The sequence below is a fragment of the Balaenoptera borealis genome, assembly GCF_965194805.1.
Source record: "Balaenoptera borealis genome assembly, chromosome: 1".
Taxonomy (NCBI): Eukaryota; Metazoa; Chordata; class Mammalia; order Artiodactyla; family Balaenopteridae; genus Balaenoptera; species Balaenoptera borealis.
Genome location: NC_138860.1, coordinates 188,123,416 through 188,145,735, shown reverse-complemented (window position 1 = coordinate 188,145,735; position 22,320 = coordinate 188,123,416). Strand labels below are relative to the sequence as shown.

At 43.5% G+C, this 22,320-nt stretch overlaps 1 long non-coding RNA gene across 2 annotated transcripts; it reads left to right on the top strand.

The window, feature by feature from the left end:
- The first annotated feature begins 325 nt into the window (after positions 1-325).
- LOC309628189 lies at positions 326-21,763 on the top strand. Of its 2 annotated transcripts, none has more exons than XR_014244226.1 (3): positions 326-972; positions 2,417-3,675; positions 3,790-21,763. It is a non-coding gene; the product is annotated as an uncharacterized lncRNA (long non-coding RNA). The 2 variants fall into 2 exon arrangements; XR_014244227.1 differs by lacking the exon at positions 3,790-21,763 and adding an exon at positions 1,190-1,320 and having other exon boundaries at positions 2,417-3,522.
- The last annotated feature ends 557 nt before the right edge of the window (positions 21,764-22,320 follow it).

The following is a 22,320-nucleotide window of genomic DNA, read 5'->3' as shown; positions in this document are numbered from 1 at the left end:
ATATTTTAGGGCTGAAACTACGGTCTCAGAGGAGGGAGAGGGGAAGGAGGGGGAGGGGCTGAAAAATGTGGGATCGAGCCAGGGTCAGCCTTGGAGTGGAAGTGGGGGCCCTTTGGAAATTGGGGCCATTTACCCCGTGGGAGTGAGGTGGGCCCCCCTCAAGTCGGCCGCCGGAAGCGATTGCCCTTTTAAGGCGCGGGCAGCCGGAGGTGAGTCACGCGGGCCCGCCCCGTGGGCGTGCGCCGCCCGCCCCGCCCCCGCCGCCAGCGCGCCCCGCCCCCGCCCCCGCTCCCTCCGCCCCCCCGCCCCGCCCCCCACGCCAAAGGGGCCCCGGCGGTCGCGGCGCAGGAAGTGGGCTCTCGGCTCCGCTTCATTCTTTTCCCCTGAGCCAGGCGTCTTCGCGCCTTTATCAAAGTTATTTTTACGCGTTGAGAAATTTTCAAGTGAGCACTTGTGCGGTGGCACCTTCTCCTTGTCGCGGTTGGGCCTTGAAGAAATTCCCCGGCTTATTTATAGCCCGTGTTTATTTTTACTCAAGTCCTGAACTTGAGCCTCTAGAAGTAGTCTGAGCGGCGGCAGATCGGGAGGGAATCCTGGCTTTGCGACCACGGATCCAGTAACTGGGTCTGTTCTGTGACCTGGGGGAGCCCTCGCGGGGCCGAGAAGAGGGACAGACCCAAGTTCAGTGCCGGGCTAGGGGCGCTGCCGGAGACCCCGTGCAGGCAAAGAGCGACCTTGGCCATCCAGCCCCTCCCGCAGTGCCCTTTAATCTCAACCCCCCACTCCAGGTGCAAAATCAGACCGCCCTCGTCCTCCCTTACTGGTTGTTCCCTTCTGAGATCGGATCAGTGGCATCAGACTTTTGAGGAAAGTGATGACTTAGGTTTCTCTTGACCCTGAAGCTCAGACTTACACATCCTCTTAGTCTCTTGGGAGCTCCATGCGGTGACGTGGAGCCCTTCACAGAAACAGGTAAGTTTCCTAAGCGGTAGGGAGTTACCCCTAGCAGGGTGGGGTGGGGTCCTTGAGGAGTTTTCCCTCTCCACCCTCATATTTGCTGGGCCTGCTCTCAGCCAAGGAAAGAGCCACTTTAGGAATGGAAACAAGTCGAGGTGTGACATAAAGAATGGGTTTCAAAGCCACCACACGCGGGCCCCCTCGCATGTATTAACACAGTGAAATTTCCCAGAGGTTGTCCAGAGAGGGTGTGGATTTACAGTCCTGGAAGACAATTTTGACAAAAACTCCGGATTTGGCCTTGAACGTTCGGATTCCCTATGTGACTGGCTTGCTCAAGCCTGATGGAGCCCGCCTTTCAGGGTAATCTTTGGGGCTCATAATTCAGCGCTGAATAGACCCCATCTTGGTTCTTTTACATTCGCCTGAAGCAGTTAGACTTTCCATTATCTCTCATGAGTCAGGGCCTGTTGAATTTATTTTACATTTATTTTAATACAGCCCGGAGTTGGCTGAGGTCATCCTCATTCAGCTCCAGACTGTAAAACGCCATTAGGCCAGCAGTTCAATGTAAAAGAAAGGAACAGAGGCTAGTGCTCTTTTGTTTGATTTTGCTTTTACTCTTCCCAGAAAATGGGTCTGTGGGTGGGAGCCCAGGGATAACAGACCTCTGGTCTGAGGCAGAGATTCTGCAGGTAGACAAACACCCGTTTTAAAATCTGATTTGAACTTCGGGTTATTGAAAACAGTGATTTCTTCTCTTGACTTTATTCCTTTATGCTTCATTAGTTTAAAGAGTTGTTTATTGAAAAGTTATGAAAATTGTGAAGCTCCTAAGAGCCAAAAGACGAAAAGTCTTTTGAATGTTGCAGTAGGTATAACTCTCTACTTTTAGCTATCCAGTTTTCTGTGATTTCGGCCTGATTTGCTTATGTATGTACAGGCATACTTTTTATTGTCTTGCACGTTATTGTGATTAGCAGGTACTGCGGTTTTTCCAAATTGGAGGTTGTGGCAGCCCTGTGTCAAGCACGTCTGTCAGCACCATTTTTCTAGCAGCACTTGCTCACTTCTTGTCTCTGTGTCACATTTTGGTAGTTCTCTCAGTATTTCAAACTTTGTCATTATTATTATATTTATTATGATGGTCTGTGATCAGTGATCTTTGATGTTACTTATGCAAAAAGATTATAACTCCCTGAAGTCTCAGATGATGGTTAGCATTTTTTTTAACAAGAAAGTAATCAAGGTATACACATTGTTTTTTTAGACCTCATGCTATTGCACACTTAATAGATGACAGTAAACATCACTTTATATGCGCTGGGAAGCCAAAAAACTTGTGTAACTTACTTTATGGGGATTTCACTTTATTGCAGTGGTCTAGCATGAAACCCACAATATCTCTGAGATATGCCTGTGATGAAATTAATTTCATTTTCCTCTTTTTATGCTTCAGGAGATGGGAAGAGTACGTTTAATGTGATTTCAAAAACATTGGGCTTTTGGAAGGAAACATTCTAAATAAGCATTGCTCTTCATGGTCCTAGACATGAACAGATGCCGGTCTCAGCATCCGTTAAAATTCATCAACAACGGGACTGCAGAAGGTGGCCGGATCTGGAGTTGATGCTTTCTGTCCAGAACAGACAGGACTGGCTGTGCAGAGGTGTCATGGGATGAAGGCACCTGAAGGTCCCCTCTATTCACAGGGGTTCTAAAACTGAGCTTCTCAGGAAACCTAGAAATAAGATATTTTTTCCTCCTAAATGATTTTTAATAATGGCAGTCACATCAACCATAATTTATTTCAACCTCACTAGTTGCAAGTATGTAATAATTTACCTACCTGTTGTAAAGGAAGTTTTGCTGAGCAAGAAAGATCAGAGGGAAAACATCTAATTTATGTAACAGAAAAACATGTTTGTCTTGATTTTAGAAGCCCTCATTTGTATATTATTAATTTAATGTTGATTTAAATGATCCTTCTCTGTTCCCTAAATAAATCTGCCAGTGTCTTCAGGGGGCAAGATTCTATTTTCTCTCACTTTGGGTTTCTATAGTTTTGAGGGTAATATAACTAAATTTCTTTTAAAATATTGAAGGGGATCAAAATATGTCATCCAAAAACACACCACTTTGGCATAAGGATTATTTTGAGCTGAAGGCAATTGAGAAAAAGCAGACACAGGAAAGGCAATCTGCCATCCCCGTATCGGCCTAAAAGCAGGTCATAAATTTCTCTGGTGAAGATGTTCTCCCCTCTCTCATACCAGGAAGGGAAGAGCAACCTTTATCACTGGAGATGGAGATGTCACCAGGATGAGTCTGCATAAATAAAACCCTGCTTTATCTTACATTAGTTTCTCCGATATATTTACCTTCCCATGATTTACCACTCCTAGAAACCAAAACCCTTGTCCTCTGTCTTTTCACTTCTGAAAAATTTTTTGCCCTTTGTTAAAATGGTATACAAGCCCCCTGAGTTTAACCACTTCATTTCTTTTCTATGAAGTCCTCCATGTGTGTTAAAATTAAAATATTAACCCATACACATAAAAATTATTAACATCAAATAAAATTTGTATGCCTTTTCTCCTGTTAATCTGGCTTTTGTCCGTCTAATTTGCAGATCCCAGCTACAGAACCTAAGAGGAAAGAGGAAAGAGGAGTTTTTTCTTCCCCAACAGTATTCTCTAATTAGACTAGTTAAAATAGGTAATCCTATAATTCAATCTGATCTGTATGATTTTATGATATGGATAATTAGTTTTGAGGAAGAAACATTCAATTTATCACCATAACATGGAACCATTTGAAAATTCTTTCCAGATTTATTTGTGTCCTCCCCAGACACCCCAAGAATATCCATTTCCTGAGTCTGGAGACAAAGCAGATAAGAGATCCTGACTGCAGAGATTCGAAATTTAAAACAACACAAATGTGAATATGCTCTTCTTCCATTTGCCAGGCAATTCACCACCTGGCTGCTCTCACTGGCTGTGCTAATTGGTCATGAGAAGGAAGTTGCTAATGGCTTCCTTGGAATGAGTGTGGGCGTGTGCTGGAGATGACCCAGAGCCTGAGAAGTAAATGCAGTTTAGCTTAGCAGTAAGCCAGGGAGAGCCCTCATTGTCACCTTCGTCATCGCCATCACCTCTGTCATCCTCCTTCTCTTCCTCCTCCTCCCTATCACCGTCATCCACTCCTCATACCTGCCCCTGTACACAGTGCCCGGCACCAAAGCAAGCACTTGACAAGCATCATCTCACAGTCACGCAGGATCAGAATCTTTCTTGGGATTCCATTCCTATCCAAAACATCATGATGACAGTTCCAGGGACAGACAGTGAGAAGTGTGCATCTTCCTGTCTTGAGTAGAGCAGCAAACGCAAGCTGGTTACTGGGTCCAAAGAGAAGACAAACCAGTTCAGGACCAGGTTTAGCTTCTTAGAGAGAAAGAAGAGTTCCCAGGAATAACTGAATCATTCATTCCGCAAAGATCTGGAGCGCCTGTAAAGAACGGGGACTGTGCTAGGTGCTGGGATTACAGGGATGAACCAGGCAGAGATGGTCCCGACCTCAGTCTTCCATTTCTAAACAGAACCAGTAGGAACAGAAGAAGCAGGCAGTCAAAGATTCTGATCCTCTCAAACCCAGGACAGGATCAAAGAGAGCAGACGACTGTGATGTCGAAGAGAGAAGAAAGCCTATAGCTGCTCCCTGAGACGGGAGAAACCACGTCTTCTGGAGAAGCAGGGCCCAGGAAGGTCTCTGCGAGAGAGATGAGTCACGGGGGTGGGGTACTCCCAGCCAGTGGGAGCGGCCGGACCGACTGGACCTGGAGATGTTCTGTCTCCCCGGAGCGACCACCCGTCCACGTGCCCACCTGTTGCAGTGTCCACCCAGGGGCCACTGGTCCGGGCGGCACCTTCAGGAGACTGTGGGGTCCTGGGCCCGACGCTGGAGGAAGCAGAGGAGGGTTTCCCCAGTTTCCTCCTGCTGACATGAGAACAGTTGAAAGAGAAGATGAGGGAGATGAGTGATTACTTATTCGGGTTTTGACTTCATGGATCTTGCTCATCTTAAGATACCAGGAAAAAGAGGCTCTTAGCTAGAAGTGAGCACATGGGGCAGGGTCAAGAATGTGTTTGCCCGAGGACTGGCTACATCCCGAGCAAGCTTGGAGCTGAATATTTCGGAGGAGGGAGAAAAACTCCAAGGCATCAATGACTTGGGTTGCTGTGGAGGACAGTGGGGTGATGTAGAAAGAACTGGAGGCACATATATACAATGGAATATTACTCGGCCATAAAAAGGAACGAAATTAAGTTATTTGTAGTGAGGTGGATGGACCTAGAGTCTGTCAGACAGAGTGAAGTAAGTCAGAAAGAGAAAAACAAATACCGTATGCTAACACATATGTATGGAATCTAAAAAAAAAAAAAGGTTCTGAAGAACCTAAGGGCAGGACAGGAATAAAGACGCAGACATAGAGAATGGACTTGAGGACACGGGGAGGGGGAAGGGTAAGCTGGGATGAAGTGAGAGAGTGGCATGGACATATATACACTACCAAATGTAAAATAGATAGCTAGTGGGAAGCAGTCACATAGCACAGGGAGATCAGCTCGGTGCTTTGTGACTACCTAGAGGGGCGGGATAGGGAGGGTGGGAGGGAGACGCAAGAGGGAGGAGATATGGTAATATATGTATATGTATGGCTGATTCACTTTGTTTTAAAGCAGAAACTAACACACTATTGTAGAGTAATTATACTCCAATAAAGATGTTAAAAAAAAAAAAAAAGGAACTGGAGGGCAGGAAGTGCCCAGTGATTCACCTGGGGAACAGTTAGGACAGGCAGAAATAATACTCGTGGCCCAGAAGTAGGATCTCACAGAAGTAGGCTGTGCAAGAGTGCGCCCCATCCTAAAGGGTGAGACCTGGCTGTAAGTCTGAGGGATGCAGGGTGAAGAGAGAGGGAAGGTAAAAGAAGGCCAGAAGGTAGCTGTTGTCATAGCATGTTGTGGGCCACCTGGACCCAGGAGAAATCCCATCCCGGTTCAGACAGAACTCCCCGTGGGCAGAGAGCAGCATCTAGGAGTGACATCTGAAGGAAGCCTCTTTGTGTAAATCGGTTTCTTTTTTTTTATTTTAATTTTTATTTTATATTGGAGTATAGTTGATTTAAAACATTGTTAGTTTCAGATGTACAGCAAAGTGATTCAGTTATACATATACTTATATCCATTCTTTTTCAGATTCTTGTCCCATATAGGTTATTACAGAATATTGAGTAGAGTTCTCTGTGCTATACAGTAGGTCCTTGTTGGTTGGTGATCTATTTTATATATAGTAGTGTGTGTATGTTAATCCCAAACTCCTAATTTATCCCTCCCCCTGCCCCATGTTTCCCCTTTGGTAACCATAAGTTTTTTTTTTGTTTTTTTTTTTAAATATTAGCTTTTTTTTTTTTTTTTTTAAACTTTGGGTTTATTTATTTATTTATGGCTGTGTTGGGTCTTCGTTTCTGTGTGAGGGCTTCCTCTAGTTGCGGCGAGCGGGGGCCACTCTTCATCGCGGTGTGCGGGCCTCTCACTGTCGCGGCCTCTCTTGTTGCGGAGCACAGACTCCAGACACGCAGTCTCAGTAATTGTGGCTCACGGGCCCAGTTGCTCCGCGGCATGTGGGATCTTCCCAGACCAGGGCTCGAACCCGTGTCCCCTGCATTGGCAGGCAGACTCTCAACCACTGCACCACCAGGGAAGCCCCATAAGTTTGTTTTTGAAGTCTGTGAGTCGTAGATCAGATTCTTTCACAAACCAAAGTTTGTTGAGTATCAGCCATTAGCCAGGTACTGGACAGGCACTTGTTCACACAGTGGTGAACAAGACAGATATCAGAGTCCCTGCCCTCCTGGACCTGACCTCTCAATGGCAGGAAGCAAGCAAAAACCGAAACCAAAATCAACAAATAAACAGACTAGTAAATACAATAATTGCAACTCTGAAGAAACAAGAGCTAAGATGGAGAGTAACTAAGGGGGACCTACAGAGGGAAGGGTAATCAGAGGAAGCCTCCTGGAGGCTGTGAAATTCAACCTGAGACCTATAGGAAGAGAAGAAGCTAGCTAAGCAAAGAGGAGATGAAATAGCAGGTGCAAATGTCCTGGGGCAGGAAAGAGTTGGATATATTCAAAGGCTGGAAAGAACAGGGTAGGAGTAGTATTGGTTGAGCTTGGTGAGAAGGGAAAGGGGGCTATGGGGATTGCAGTAAAAATGGATTGTGGTGCCTTCTGACAAACTCTTGACTTGCCTTATTAACAATTTCATGTCTCAAAGCAACCACCCCCAGGAATGGCTACCATATGGAGGGGATGTTAGACAAGCAGAAATGATAGAAACCTGGAAGTAAGCAACTGTGTGACCTTAGGGTTCATGATATTCGAGAAGAATAATGTAGTCAGGTGTATGTTCTGATCTTTAGTGTGGGAGATTTCAAAAGACTTTGAGGAGCCTTATGATTCTAACACGTGCATCTCAAAAGGGGAGATCAGAAAAGTTGGAAACTCTAGCTGTGTAATTACAAATGACTTTCTTACTAATGAGGGAGAAATCGGCGTGAGTGTAGACATCATTCCACAACAGAGCTGAGATTTTTAAGGGACAGGTACCTAAAAATGGAAGGTTACATAATGATGGACAAATACAAGAGACTGATATGGACCTCTAAGAAAAATCTCAGGAATCCGAGCACAATAGAAAGGGAAACTTAAAAACAGTGAGGGCAGCCATTTGCAGCAACATGGATGGACCTAGAGATGATCACACTAAGTAAATCAGAAAGAGAAAGACAAATACCACATGATATCACTTATATGGGGAATCTAAAATATGACACAAATGAACCTATCTACAAAACAGAAACAGACACACAGACATAGAGAACAGACTCGTGGTTGCCAAAGGGAGAAGGGGTGAGAGAGGGATGGAGTGAGAGTTTGGGGTTAGCAGATGCAAACTATTACATATAGAATGGATAAACAACAAGATCTTACTGTATAGCACAGGGAACTATATTCAATATCCTGTGATAAACCGTAAGGGAAAAGAATATTTAAAAATGTATGTAGATGTATAACTGAATCACTTTGCTGTACAGCAGAAATTAACACAACATTGCAAATCAACTCTACTTCAATAAAAAAATAAATAAATATATAAAAACGATGAGGGCAAGACTCCTGGGAGATACAGCTGACAAAGGTGCAACATGTCTGGGAGCCGCAGGGAAGTGGAATTCCTCACCTCCTATATTGTTTCTGCATCTATGTCAAGGGGATATCTTCAGCCCAAGAAAGAGGAAAACTGCCAGATGAGGAGGACAGCCAGGATGGAACTCTGGGAGGGCAGGGGGTCCTGCTTGCTTTGCCATCTGCGGTATCCCCTGCAGAGCTGGCTCCAGGTAGGCACCGTTCTTATTTGTCGAGTGAATGAATGCACGCAGGCAGGCAGGCATGAATGAATGACAATGCAGGTGTTATGGTGCTGCAGTGGTCAAGACATATGCAAACTATCCAGGCTGGGGCTCACAGGCTCTCCCCGAAGAGGACTTTGCCCCTTTCTTTGACTTCCCAACACCTATTTGACTACCCCTGCATTGGTGGAGGCTCCTGTATAGGCAGGTGAGGGGATGAGACCCCCTCTCTGGTGCTGGGGCACGTATCTGAGATCTGCGCTCGGCCGATGGCACGCTCTCGTGGAAGCAGGGACTGTTGAGAGATGTGGCCAGCGGAGGTTCTGTAGGCCGCGGCATCGTTTGCACACAGTACCTATGCGCGGGCGTGGCATGGGCTCTCTTCCCTGAGGCCAGAACCCCTACCCCATCCCTGCCTGGTTTGTCTTTCTTTCAAACTTTTTGCTTTGAGATAAGTATAGATCCACAGCAAGTTACATGATTTTAGAAAGGTCCTGGGTCTGCTTCTCCCGCTGTGGTTACACCTCCCATCATGACAGCAGGACGCCGGGACCCGGAAGTTGACCTGGTACAGAGTGTGCGTAGCCCTGGCTGCTTTAAAGTCCGGTTCTAAGCCTTCCTACTGGTTGCTGCTCCATCCTGTATCCTTTCAATATGTTGTCTTTCTGTCAGTTAAATTAACCAGTCAGTTTTGCCATCTGTAGCTAAGAATCTGACTGGTCCACTACCTCCGAAAGGTTAACACAAGAGTGGTAGTCTGGAGACCGCAGAGCCCGTCGAGGAATGGAAAGGAGGCTGTGTGTCTAGACCCAGGACGCCTGATGGGGCATCGGGGAGGCTAAGCCAGACAAGGAGCTGGAAAAGGAGCTGGTGAGGAACAGGTCTGGACTTTGTTGTGAGCAGTGGGAGATGGGGGGATGACACGATCAAAGGGACCTCTGGCTGCAGAGTGGGGGAGGGGAGGGTTTGGAAGGAGTGGAATTGTGAATTGATAATAAATGGTCCGGAGAAGTCAAGGGGGCGGGGCAGTGGAAGGAGGAGAGTTTAAGAACCATTCGGAAGTGGATCTGGCAGGTCTGGATCTGGTTGGGAGGAGAAGGAAAAGGAGGAGGAGAAGGTGGAGGAGGGAGAAACCAATCAGAAGATGACAAAGCTTTGAGTCACAGCCTAAAGCTTTTGCCTTCACTGCAGATTAAGTGAATTGCACAGCTTCAAGGACGGGGAGAGCAGCTCCCTCAGGGACTTCTGGCTCCCGGCTCTGGCTCTCTCTCAACAGCATCGTGCTGGTTTGGAGGGGTCCTGGTGTGGCTTGCAGCGTGACATGGTGGCTTGCTGATGAAACGCAGTTTTCCCTCCCATGTGACTGTAAAACTTTGCTTTGGATGAGCACCTCCACCGGCTCTGTGTGTGTGTGTCCCTGGGGCCAGGGGTTTGGCGGGGACTGTTGGAGTTTCCCAGGGCTGATAATCATCGCCTTTCCCTTCATCTGAGTTTATCATAATAACAGTGGTGATAGCTAACATTTCTGCAGAACTTCTCCTGTGCCAGGCACTCTTCCAAGTGCTTCACACCTTTTACCTTAATAATGTTCCCTATTCTAGGAGGCAGGCACTGGGATGGTTCCCATTTTTCAGTGTGATTGAGAAATAGGGGAGTCAGGAGATGGGGACCACAGTGTCATTTTATTACTGAACAAAGGGGACATCAGAACATGGCGAGGCCTTGCTGGGTTTCCTGGCCTAGTGGACTTGCCAATTCTCCCCTGAGTTAGAAAGTCGCCAGTACCAAGGAGCAGAGCTCGGCTGGCATGGAGGGGGGCTTCGTCCCTTCTCCCAAACACACTAGTCAGGGGAGCCGTCCCTCTCTTGAGGAGGGGCAAGTGGGGCAGAGAGAGGCCCAGGATCCTCACATGGAGATACCTCCCCAAACACTTGCCAACATGGCACAAGCATGTTGCTGGAAGGAGGGTGTCCCAGGGTCAGAAGCTACAAAGACAACAGGCCTGAGAGTCAAACAAAATCTTCAGAGCAGTTAGGGTGGAGAGTTGGGACAGAAATGCCAGTTGTTAAAGAAGCCAAATGGATAAGACTTGGTTTGGCTCTTGAGATGTGTGGGCGATGGTGGCCCCTGGGGTCGCGAGGTTGTTTCACTGAGATCCAGGTTATACAAGGAGACACAGACTGGGGAGAGAGGTCATGAGATCAGTTTTGAATAATTAGAGATGTCTGGCCCCGTCAGCCACCAGGGGAGAGACACTGGCTGGAAATGCACATTTGAATCATCACATGTTCATTCAGCCAATATTTATCAAGCACCTAATATGTGCCACAAGCTTTCCTAGGTGCTGGGAATGTCATGGGAGAAAGATAACCAGATTCCTCCCTCATGGAGTTTAGAATGGGTTGGGGGAGGGGGGAAGGGAGGACACAGACATATAACAAAAATGTGTGTAAGTAAATATGTGATGACAGATTATTCTAGGTGCTATGAGGCAGCAACTGGGGGCTCCGGGCAGTGTCTAGTGGAGAAGCAGGAGAAAATCGTGCTGAGAGGAGGGGAAGAACATGCCAGGCGGAGAAGAGGCTCAGACAGCATATGCAAAGGTCCTGTGGCAGAGAGAAGTTGGTGTGCCCAGGGAGCCACAATAAGACCAGAGTGGCAGACAGTTGTGATCACAGAGGAGAGACACAGCAGAGGGTGTTGAAGAGGCAGGGAAGGCAGATCACGTTTGGATTTTATTCTGTGTCCCGTGGGAAGTCATCAGAAAGTTTTAGGCAAGGAAGGAAAGGAGGTTCCTGAAATAGCTCAGGTGAGAAAGCCTGGTGTCTTGTACTGGAATGATGGCAGTGGAGACAGAGATGGGAGGCATCTGAGAATTCTTTTGGAGATCGAATCGATAAGCCTTGGTGCTGAGTTGGATTGGGGGTGGGGGGTGGGGGAGAAGGAAGGAAGCAGCAGGACCACCAGGTTTCTGTCTGAGCAGCTGGGACAGGGGTGCTGCTCACTGAGAGAGGGGCAGGTGGGAGTGGTGGAGTTTGGGAGGTGGTGGGACATCGAGGGGAGAGGTCAAAGGGCTGATTGGAGATGTGGGTGGACCAGATGTCAGGACCATCTGTATAAGTCTGGAAAACATTAGCTTACTGACCGTAGTTAAGGTTGCGGGGATGAGGAAAGGAAGAGAACTTTTAGGGTGATTAGAGGAGAGAGCCTAGGACCCAGCCCTGGGGACGCCACTATTTTAGAGAGTAGGTGGAGGGGTCTTTGGTCAAGGGCAGCAGGGGTAGTTGAAACAATGAGAGTCTGAGGGTGAGAGCTGGGTGTAGCTGTGGTGGTGGTGATTGTCCTGGAGAAAAGGGTAGGATGCTTCTAAATATTTGAGAAGCTACCACGTGTAAGGGTGTAGACTCATCTTGTCTACACTTGCAGTATGGTCTTTGGCTTAACATAAGGGAAAATTGCCCAAATCCAAAGCTGTGCAGAGATGGCCAAAATGATCTAGAGGGAATTCATCTTCAGATGGGCAGTTGGAGATGATCTTCCAATCTGCATTTTATTATTCTAGTTCTAGCTTACATCTGAAACAAGGGGAAAAAGAACAATTTGCTTTTTTTCAAAGTTAGTCTTTTTATTAAAACATAAGTCATGGGGGCTTCCCTGGTGGCGCAGTGGTTGAGAATCCGCCTGCCAGTGCAGGGGACACGGGTTCGAGCCCTGGTCTGGGAGGATCCCACATGCCGCGGAGCAACTAAGCCTGTGAGCCACAACTACTGAGCCTGCGCGTCTGGAGCCCGTGCTCCGCAACGGGAGAGGCCGCGATAGTGAGAGGCCCGCGCACCGCGATGAAGAGTGGCCCCCGCTCGCCGCAACTAGAGAAAGCCCTCGCACAGAAACGAAGACCCAACACAGCCAAAAATAAATTAATTAATTAATTAAAAAAAAAAAAAGTAAGTCACTAAATCAGTCATTTGACACATATTTGGTGAGCTCCTGCAGTGTGCTGGACACTGGGACACTGTGATCAATGCCCCAGGCAGAACTGCCCCACCCTCGGGGAGTTTGAGGATGGACACCCTTAGTTCCTTGTATATGCGCATATTTACCTTTTACCCAGAAAGTGCAAGTCAGTGATCATGTCCACATTTTCCTGTTGGTCATTGGAGGGTAGCAAAAGACCATCGTTGAAAAGAGGAATGAATCCATTTTACAACCGATTTAACAACTCTTGACACATTAAGTCAAGAGGTGAAACATAGGGTCTCCAGCATTTAGAAAATTATTAGAAAGTTGAGTTGATGTGTAACTGTTCCAGACCCTCAACAGTAAAACTTCCCCTTTCATCAAAAGAAAAAAACATTCCATAGATTTGCCGCTGATATAACCCACAATGGCGAAGGTGGTTAGATCGGACCTTTCAGAACTGAGTCATTTACTGTACAGATGCTTCATTCTTTCCTCCCAGGTGCCTCTTGGAAGCCACATCTGTGCCAAAGGAAGCAGCATAAACAAAACCGAAGGTATATGATGCAAGTAATAGTTCATGTTGTTTGCACCTTTCTCGAAAGGCCTCACTCCTATTCCCTCTTTATGACTTTTCCCCCTTAGAAAGTGTCACACGTTAGTTCTCAGCCTTTGTTATTCCTTCAAATATTTACAGAGGGCTCTGGATGAATGGGGAGTGGGAGAGGGGCTGGAGGAGGGGGACCTCAGAGGGTGGAAAGGGTCAGGCAGGAACAGAAAACCAGCCAGCTAAATTGATCAGAGAGGGAGGTCGGGGGAAGGATGAGGGAAAATCATAAATTGGAAAGAAAAGCTGAACAGGCAGGGGTGGTAGAGAATGGAGGGGGGTGGGCAGGCAGGGATAGGCCGCCAAAAGAGCAGCAGCTAAAGGGTATTCTCTTCAGGGCCCCACCTTTTAAATAGATCTGCTCCAATTGGTTTGTTGTTGTAAATTCTAATGCCACAAGGGTCAAGGGTCAAATTCCAGAGGTGGGGGGAGTCTGATTGGCTGAGCTTTTGCCACACCCTCTGGGAAGGTGGAGCAGGTTGGTGGACACCATATTATGGAGGACAAGTAATCCCTCCAAAGAAAATCAGTTACATTCTAGTGGGGGAGACGTGATGCATTCACGGTAAAGAAAGAAGAGAGGAGCCGTGATAAAGAATAACGCCTGCTTTTAATGGGGAGATGAGACGTTGGGGACGAAGCTGAGCTTGCAGAGAGATGGGGGGCGGGATGCAGTGTGTCCAGCAGAGAACGCAGCAAATTCAAAGCCATGAACTGAGACAGAGCAGACCTGAAGGAGGTGGTGGTTGAGCTTCTTTTTATTTCAGTGCATTGAGAAACCATAGAAGAATCTTTAAAAAGAAAGTAACATGATCTGATTTTCACTTGAAAAGAGTGCCCTGGCTGGAGGGTAGAGAATATATTGGAACATTAGGCGTACTTTGTAGGTGTTGAATCAGCACTGAGTTGTGGATGAGAGTGGGGCATGGAACATGTAGGGAAGGGAAAACTTGTCCTCTACCCTCTTAGGTTCCACGACTAGAGTATGTGAATTAAACTGACAAAAGACAGATTCATAGGAAAAAAATTGAAAACCCAAAGAAGTGGCTAGACTTGGGGGTTTATGTACCATTTTAACAAAGGACATTATATTGTGGAGAAGTGTCAAGACAAAGGAACCCCTGTTCTTTCTAGGGGCAGAAAATTGTGGGGAGGTAATCTATGGGGGGAACTAGTGGTAGATAAAGGTTATTTAGGAAGGTTTGTTTGTGCAGACTCACTTCCGTATACTGTCCTCATCTCTGGTGATAAGTGTTGGCCTAGCACAGGAGAAGGGTGGGGGACACCTTGGCAAGGGGAGTCTATGCCCTGCTTTAGGCAGATAGTGGGGGCACAGAGAACCCTTCCTGTGGCTGTTTTTTCTTAGTTGGCTTCAGCCCAAAATAAACCTTATGCCAGGGTATCTGTTTTGGGGTGGCATATTTTGATCCCCTTTAAAGGTATGGGGCTAGGATCGAAGAGGCTGAGGGGTAGGAGGAGATCAGTTATTATAGGAAGGAGGAAACAAATACTGCAGATTCAGGAGGAACAGAGCGGGAGTCTAAGAGTCCTTTGGCAAAAGGAAGAGCAAGCAGATACCATGGAGCCAAGTCCAAGACCCAGGGTGTCCTTGAAGGTGGGGAGGACCCCACAGGTACCAGGCACCCAAGTAGGCAGTCCATGGAGGAGGAAGGAACAGAAGTCACTGTGAATCTAGATAAACAATCAGGTCCAAAGTCTGCAGAGGCTAAAACAGACCAAGAGGAACCAATGGGTCCATGGGAAAACTGCCAGAAGGCTGGCTGTCTGCCCTCTATGCCCCTGGTTTGTCTTCTTGCCCAGGAGGGAAGTAGATGCAAAGAGCCATGTGTCCTGGAGGGTCTTGATTGAAGCAAACACAGTCTTCCTAGGTCTCCTTCAGTGAAGGGCAGGGTGATTCAGGGAAAGGGTTTTGGGGATTAGACAATAGAGTTCACAACTAGAACTTTTCCTACTTATCCTACAGGTGTACCTGCACAAAGGCACAAAGATGTATGTCCAAGGATGTTCATTAAGGCATTATTTGTAATAGCAAACAGACAAATAAACAAATAAGGAAACAGCCTAAATGTATATCAATAGGAAATTGGTTAAATAAATCATGGGTATCCATACAACCAAATACTGGGAAGCCATTACAAAGAATGAAGGCAGTCTATGTGTACTGATATAGAATAATGTCCAAGATATTTTATTTGAAAAAAGCAAACTGTAGAACAGTATGTAAAATGTACTCTATTTGTGTGAAAACACAGAGGCACAGGAATATTTTTGGAAGGAAAGACAAAATCTTAACAATGGTTGTGTCTGAAGAAAAGGGCTAGGGCTGAGAATGGGCATTTCTACTTTTCACCTATTTAATTTCTGTATCTATGGGTATATCTTACTTCTATAATAAAAATAGTAATTAATAAACACTATTTTAAAAAACTGAGGTAAAGACTCACAGTTCATTGGAAATACAAAGGATCTTCCATAATTGGATTGGGAGTGGGGGGCATTTGTTGAGAACCTATAGCAATTATTACACAGATTAAATGAGAAAACAATGTCAGGTATGAGTCAGCAATGCCCACTGTTACCACCTTCATTCAACCATATGATGGATCTAGGTCCTAACCTGTGCACTAAGAACAGAAAAAGAAGTGCAAGGTGGAAGGTGGAAAGAAGAAAAACAAAATTGTCAAAATTCAGAGATAATCTGATCATCTGCATAGAAATCCAAGAGAATTTTGGAGCTAATACATTGTTTGGAATGAAGAGAGTTTATCTTGATTGCTGGATATCAGATTAATATATAAAACCCAAGTGTATTCCTATTCACAAGCAACAATATAATTTTAAAACTACCATTTACAGGAGCAAGAAAAATTATATGATCAAGGAATAAATATAACAAAAGATGTGTAACACTCTTATAAAGAAAATTATAATATAAAATGTAAAATTATAAAATGTGAAATTTATAAATTATGCAATTTATAAAATTGTTTAAAATGTATGTATTGAAAAATATAAAAGGAAAGCTATATGCCATCTTCATGGATAGAAATATTCAATACCTCATAAAGATGTTAGTATACCGTATTAATATATAAATACAATACAATACCAGTGAAGCCCCAAAAGGATTTTTTGAGAAATTGACAAGCTTATCCTGGAGTTTAGATGGAAGAACAAACAGCCAAAATTATTTAAGATCATTTTGAAGAAACAGGGCAAGGTGGGAATTTTGTGGTTTTGCCCTTCTAAATGTCAGGACTTATTATAAATTTACAGGAATTAAGATGTGAGGTATTGGCCCAGAAAGAAACAAGCAGACTAAAGGGACAGAACTCAAAAATAAACCCACAGGCATATGGGTATTTTTCATGTGATAGAGATGGCATTGTCGTGACAGGGTCCAGGACATGCTACTCCAAGATACAGCACCTTGGCATACCGAATATTTTTAAATGAAGGGATTTGAGAAATGACAGGTACACGAAGGACTCTGACCTTCTCCTGAAGCAGTTCATAAGACCCTCATGTGAGAGGTGCCCTCCCATGCCTGGAGGAAAGGAGCATCTTCAGCTTCAAAAATGGAAGGATGCTGAGAGGAATCTGAAAGAATACGCTTTGCTAAGTTCCCCTCAGTTCACTACCCTGAGCTCATACCCCTTTGCCCTATCATATTTTCCCACAACTTTCCACTGTTCATCAAACCTAGTATAAAAACACTGAGGTTTAACTGTTTCTTCAGGTCTTCCTTTCCTTATGAAGTCTCCTGTGTCTCATGAAACTTGTATTAAATAAATTTTGTATGCTTTTCTCCTGTTAAGCTTTTGTTACAGAGCCCCAGTTGAGAACACAGAAGGATAGAAGGAAAAAGATACTCTTCCTCCCCTACAGTAGATTAGCAATAAAATATTTGATTGTGAATAAAAACAACATTCACAGATAGACAATATGAAAAGACAGAGGACTAGGTCTTAGGATGATGGAACAAGATAAAACCCCAGAAAAATAACTAAATGAAGTGGAGATAGGCAACCTTCCAGAAAAAGAATTTAGAGCAATGATACTGAAGATGATCCAGGACCTTGGAAAAAGAATGGAGGCAAAGATCAAGAAGATGCAAGAAATGTTTAACAAAGACCTAGAAGAATTAAAGAACAAACAAACAGAGATGAACAATACAATAACTGAAATGAAAAATACACTAGAAGGAATCAAAAGCAGAATAATTGAGGCAGAAGAAAGGATAAGTGACCTGGAAGACAGAATGGTGGAAATCACTGCCACAGAACAGAATAAAGAAAAAAGAATGAAAAGAAATGAAGACAGTCTAAGAGACCTCTGGGACAACATTAAACACACCAACATTCACATTATAGGGGTCCCAGAAGGAGAAGAGAGAGAGAAAGGACCGGAGAAAATATTTGAAGAGATTATAGTCGAAAACTTCCCTAACATGGGAAAGGAAATAGCCACCCAAGTCCAGGAAGCACAGATAATCCCAGGCAGGATAAACCCCAGGAGAAACATGCTGAGACATGTAGTAATCAAATTGACAAAAATTAAAGACAAAGAAACATTATTAAAAGCAACAAGGGAAAAATGACAAATAATACACAAGGGAACTCCCATAAGGTTAACAGCTGATTTCTCAGCAGAAACTACAAGCCAGAAGGGAGTGGCACTATATATTTAAAGTGATGAATGGGAAGAACCTACAACCAAGATTACTCTACCCATCAAGGATCTCATTCAGATTCGATGGAGAAATCAAAAGCTGTACAGACAAGCAAAAGTTAGGAAAATTCAGCACCACCAAACCAGCTCTACAACAAATGCTAAAGGAACTTTCTAAGTGGGAAACACAAGAGAAGAAAAGGACCTACAAAAACAAACCCAAAACAATTAAGAAAATGGTAATAAGAACGTACATATCAATAATTACCTTAGATGTGAATGGATTAAATGCTCCAACCAAAAGACATAGGCTGGCTGAATGGATACAAAAACAAGACCCATGTATATGCCATCTACAAGAGACCCACTTCAGACCTAGGGACACATACAGACTGAAAGTGAGGGGATGGAAAAAATCCATGCAAATGGAAATAAAAAGAAAGCTGGAGTAGCAATACTCATATCAGATAAAATAGACTTTAAAATAAAGAATGTTACAAGAGACAAGGAGGACAATACATAATGATTAAGGGATCAACCCAAGAAGAAGATATAACAATTATAAATATATATGCACCCAACATAGGAGCACCTCAATACATAAGGCAACTGCTAACAGCTATAAAAGAGGAAATCGACAGTAGCACAATAATAGTGGGGGACTTTAACATCTCACTTACACCAATGGACAGGTCATCCAGAGAGAAAATTAATAAGGAAACACAAGCTTTAAATGACACTATAGACCAGATAGATTTAACTGATATTTATAGGACATTCCATCCAAAAACAGCAGATTAAACTTTCTTTTCAAGTGCACATGGAACATTCTCCAGGATAGATCACATCTTGGGTCACAAATCAAGCCTCAGTAAATTTAAGAAAATGGAAATCATATCAAGCATCTTTTCTGACCACAAAGCTATGAGATTAGAAATAAATTACAGGGGAAAAAATGTAAAAAACAGAAACGCATGGAGGCTAAATAATACATTACTAACTAACCAAGAGACCACTGAGGAAATCAAAGAGGAAATCAAAAAAATACCTAGAGACAAATGACAACAAAAACATGATGATCCGGGCTTCCCTGGTCGCGCAGTGGTTGAGAATCTGCCTGCCAATGCAGGGGACACGGGTTCGAGCCCTGGTCTGGGAGGATCCCACGTGCTGTGGAGCGACTACGCCCGTGAGCCACAACCACTGAGCCTGTGCGTCTGGAGCCTGTGCTCCGCAACAAGAGAGGACGTGACAGTGAGAGGCCTGCTCACCGCGATGAGGAGCGGCCCCTGCTCACCGCAACTAGAGAAAGCCCTCGCACAGAAACGAAGACCCGACACAGCCAAAAAATAAATATAAATAAATAAATTAATAAAAAAAAAAAAACCACGATGATCCAAAACCTAAGGGATGCAGCAAAAGCAGTTCTAAGAGGGAAGTTTATAGTAATACAAGCCTACCTCAAGAAACAAGAAAAATCTCAAATAAACAATCTAACCTTACACCTAAAGGAACTAGAGAAAGAAGAACAAACAAAACCCAAAGTTAGCAGAAGGAAAGAAATCATAAAGAACAGAGCAGAAATAAATGAAATAGAAACAAAGAAAACAATAGCAAAGATCAATAAAACTCAAAGCTGGTTCTTTGAGAAGATAAACAAAATTGATAAACCATTAGCCAGACTCATCAAGAAAAAGAGGGAGAGGACTCAAATCAATAAAATTAGAAATGAAAAAGGAGAAGTTACAACAGACACCACAGAAATACAAAGCATCCTAAGAGACTGCTATAAGCAACTCTATGCCAATAAAATGGACAACCTGGAAGAAATGGACAAATTCTTAGAAAGGTATAACCTTCCAAGACTGAACCAGGAAGAAATGAAAATATGAACAGACCAATCACAAGTAATGCAGTTGAAACTGTGAATAAAAATCTCCCAACAGGGACTTTTCTGGTGGTGCAGTGGTTAAGAATCCACCAGCCAATGCAAGGGACACATATTCGAGCCCTGGTCCAGGAGGATCCCACAAGCCACGGAGCAACTAAACCCATGTGCCACAACTACTGAAGCCCGCATGCCTAGAGCCCATGCTCCGCAACTAGAGAAGCCACTGAAATGAGAAACTCGCCCACTGCAACGAAGAGTAGCCCCGACTCACTGCAACTAGAGAAAGCCCACGTGTAGCAAAAAAGACCCAATGCAGCCAAAAATAAATAAATAAGTAAACGAATTTATTTTTTAAAAAAATCTTCCAACAAACAAAAGTCCAGGACCAGATGGCTTCACAGGAGAATTCTATCAAACATTTAGAGAAGAGCTAACACCCATCCTTCTCAAACTCTTCCAAAAAATTGCAGAGGAAGGAACATTCCTAAACTCGTTCTATGAGGCCACCATCACCCTGATACCAAAACCAGACAAAGATACTACAAAAAAAGAAAATTACAGACCAATATCACTGATGAATATAGATGCAAAAATCCTCAACAAAATACTGGCAAACAGAATCCAACAACACATTAAAAGGATCATACACCATGATCAAGTGGGATTTATCCCAGAGATGCAAGGATTCTTCAATATATGCAAATCAATCAATGTGATACACCATATTAACAAATGGAAGAATAAAAACCATATGATCATCTCAATAGATGCAGAAGAAGCTTTTGACAAAATTCAACATGCATTTATGATAAAAACTCTCCAGAAAGTGGGCATAGAGGGAATCTACCTCAACATAATAAAGGCCATATATGACAAACCCACAGCCAACATAGTTCTCAATGGTGAAAAACTGAAAACGTTTCCACTACGATCAGGAACAGGACAAGGATGTCCACTCATTACTATTATTCAACATAGTTTTGGAAGTCCTAGCCACAGCAATCAGAGAAGAAAAAGAAATAAAAGGAATAAAAAGTGGAAAAGAAGAAGTAAAACTGTCACGGTTTGCAGATGACATGATACTATACATAGATAATCCTAAAGATGCCACCAGAAAACTACTAGAGCTAATCAATGAATTTGGTAAAGTTGCAGGATACAAAATTAATGCACAGAAATCTCTTGCATTCCTATACACTAACAATGAAAGATCAGAAAGAGAAATTAAGGAAACAATCCCATTCACCATTGCAAAAAAAGAATAAAATACCTAGGAATAAACCTACCTAAGGAGGTAAAAGACCTGTACTCAGAAAACTATAAGACACTGATGAAAGAAATCAAAGATGACACAGACAGATGGAGAGATATACCATGTTCTTGGATTGGAAGAATCAATATTGTGAAAATGACTATAGTATCCACAGCAATCTACAGATTCAATTCAATCCCTATCAAATTACCAATGGCATTTTTTACAGAACTAGAACAAAAAAATCTTAAAATTTGTATAGAGACACAAAAGACCCTGAATAGCCAAAGCAATCTTGAGGGAAAAAAACAGAGCTGGAGGAATCAGACTCCCTGACTTCAGACTATGCTACAAAGCTAAAGTAATCAAGACAATATGGTACTGGTACAAAAACAGAAATATAGATCAATGGAACAGGAGTGAAAGCCCAGAGATAAACCCATGCACCTATGGTCAACTAATCTATGACAAAGGAGGCAAGGATATACAATGGAGAAAAGACAGTCTCTTCAATAAGTGGTGTTGGGAAAACTGGACAGCTACATGTAAAAGAATGAAATTAGAACACTCGCTAACACCATACACAAAAATAAACTCAAAATGGATTAGAGACCTAAATGTAAGACCAGACACTATAAAACTCTTAGAGGAAAACATAGGAAGAACCCTCTTTGACATAAATCACAGCAAGATCTTTTTTGGCCCACCTCCTAGAGTAATGGAAATAAAAACAAAAATAAACAAATGGGACCTCATGAAACTTAAAAGCTTTTGAACAGCAAAGGAAACTATAAACAAGACAAAAAGACAACCCTCAGAATGGGAGAAAATATTTGCAAACAAATCAATGGACAAAGTATTAATCTCCAAAATATATAAACAGCTTATGCAGCTCAATATTAAAAAAACAAACAACCCAATCAGAAAATTGGCAGAAGACCTAAATAGACATTTCTCCAAAGAAGACATACAGATGGCCAAGAGACACATGAAAAGATGCTCAACATCACTAATTATTAGAGAAATGCAAATCAAAACTACAATGAGGTATCACTTCACCCCGTTAGAATGGGCATCATCAGAAAATCTACAAATGACAAATGCTGGAGAGGGTGTGGAGAAAAGGGAACCCTCTTGCACTGTTGGTGGGAATGTAAATTGATACAGCCACTATGGAGAACAGTATGGAGGTTCCTTAAAAAACTAAAAATAGAATTACCATATGACCCAGCAATCCCACTACTGGGCATATACCCAGAGAAAAACATAATTCAAAAAGACACATGTGGTGGAAATATGTATGGAAATATATTAATATAAATGTTTCAGACATTACATGAAATTTCTAAAAATCTTAAAAAAATAAAATAAAATAAAAAAAAATAAAAAAAAAAAAGACACATGTGGGCTTCCCTGTTGGCTCAGTGGTTAAGAATCTGCCTGCCAATGCAGGGGACATGGGTTTGAGCCCTGGTCCAGGAAGAT